General features: G+C 38.2%; 1 pseudogene; it reads right to left on the bottom strand.

Annotated features, from left to right (window-relative positions):
• Positions 1-1,290: 1,290 nt before the first annotated feature.
• LOC101605865 lies at positions 1,291-1,683 on the bottom strand (annotated as a pseudogene).
• Positions 1,684-2,156: the final 473 nt, after the last annotated feature.

Below are 2,156 nucleotides of genomic sequence, written 5' to 3'. Positions count from 1 at the left end.
CCACGTTTGCCAAGATTTGTTTTCATTTTGGTATTTAAATGTTTACTAGCCTTACTGGGGTAAGGTAGAATCTTATAATTGTTTTAATTTGTATTTCCATAATGTTTAGGGATGTTAAACATTTTCTTCAGTGTGTTAACCATTTGTAATTTTTTCTCTGAGAACTCTCTATTTAGTTCTCAGCCCTACTTTTTGAGTGGGTTGATTGATTTTTTTTAGTGTTTGGGTTTTTTTTAGTTATTTTTAGAACCAACATATTAGTTGTCTGTCAGGGTATTGCTAGAGAAGATTTTCTTCCATTCAGAGGAATTAATTAGATTTCAAAGTTTTGACTGACTTTGATTATATTTTTCTAACTATGACATCTTTATTAATGACTTCTTATCCACTACAAACAAAGCTCAATTTTTAATAATAAGATTAATTTTTTTCAATTGTCATTGTTTTTTTTTCTGATTTTTTGAGGTAGGTTCTCACTCTGGACCAGGTTGATCCATAATTCACTATGTAGTCTCAGGTTGGCCTCAAAATCATGGTGGTCCTCCTACTTCTGCTTCCCTGGTGCTGGGATTAAAGATGTGTGCTGCCATGCCCCTCAATTGTCATTCTTCTTATGACTTCTTCATTAATGATTTTTCATCCCCTATGAACAATGTTTCATTTTTAATACAGTTAAGATTTTTAGATAGTGTTAAGTATTCTGATAAGTTTTAAGTTTCTTTTTGCCTTTGTTAGTTTTTGATGTAGTCAATCAAATAAATGAAATAGGACTTTTTCTGTATTCTGTCTTATTTTGTGGGAAACATTGTGGAAAAAGTGAAATAGAATGCAGAAAACTCAGACACACGGGTGTTACTGGGGAAAAGGTTTTTAAGAGGATGCCTTACACAGAAGGCACCACCACACAGACAGAATAGATTAATTTAAGGTTGGCTGCTGCATCATGCATGTTACAATTGACTACTTAATATTTTTCATACATAAAGCTCTTGATCTTTGAAAAGTGTGAAGGAAAATTTAATGCCTTTCTTTCTTCAAATAATTGATTTTTTTCCCTACTAGACTAAGAAAGAAAATGTCATGTTGCCTAAGCAAAAAACACACAGGGGAACAGACAACATATACTCATTAAATTTCTAAGACACACAAGATAAAAAGATGAATTCTTCAGATAAGTACTAAGCCTGTAGAAAGAGCTTGATTTAGTACTCTACAAAAAGTGGAGGGATATACTACAGTGACGAAAAAAAATTAATGCCTTTCATAAAAACTCCAGCTTTGTGATGCTACCTACTCTGTGAGGGCATCTTCAAGGCTAGCCTGTGGAATAGGTGCTTCCCTCTTCTCATATCCATTCATGCAGTAGTTTTCATGAATTTCTGGCAGTATTAATCACAGGAAGGCAGAGAGGTTATCCAGGACTTCATCACTGTTCTGCTGGAAGAAGGTCTGGAGGATGGTCATCTTCTCCTGGGTTTCCTTCCCCACCTCAGTGCTGTAGCTAAAATGGGACACCAGCTTCCTTGGCCTTAAATTCTTTTCTGCTCTGAAGTCCAAAGTGTTCAATCTCAGCTTGGGCTTCTTCTTTGGCCTGCTTCAGCTTTGTAGGCCTCAGACACTTCTAGGTTGCCCACTTCACTCTGACTTCAGCAGCTACTGCATGCCCTGAGACTGGCTCACCATGGCTGCAGGGTCTCCCAGGCCCCAGCGAATCACTTAAACTGACCCTGCGGCCCTTCGGGTCGCACCTGCAACTGACCCACACAATGACACCCTATCAGATAAGATTTTAAAACACTCACATTTCTGAAAATCACTGTCCAATGATGTGGACTTTCTTTCTCCCTGCCATGCTCCATCCTCAGCATGGGGCTAGCTCCTAGAATAGAACTCATGCCCTTTCAAGGCATTCAATTTACCCATTAGGTGTAGAATCTCATATCTTAGTAGGGCAATCAGACTTCCCAAGGAAGTCTTGCTTGTCCCAGGAGGAGCACACATGCCTTAGAAAAAGTTGGAACTATTCTGGTGTTCTACCTACCTAGAGCATGGTGTGGAAGAGTAGCTTATTCTCATAGTGAGTATTTCCCATAGTGAATAATAATCACAGGCTCATTATCAGCAAGGTAGTGGTATAGGTGGAAGAGGGACACAGT

Source organism: Jaculus jaculus, chromosome X (assembly GCF_020740685.1).
Source record: "Jaculus jaculus isolate mJacJac1 chromosome X, mJacJac1.mat.Y.cur, whole genome shotgun sequence".
In the NCBI taxonomy this organism is placed as follows: Eukaryota; Metazoa; Chordata; class Mammalia; order Rodentia; family Dipodidae; genus Jaculus; species Jaculus jaculus.
This window is presented reverse-complemented; position numbering and strand designations above follow the sequence as displayed.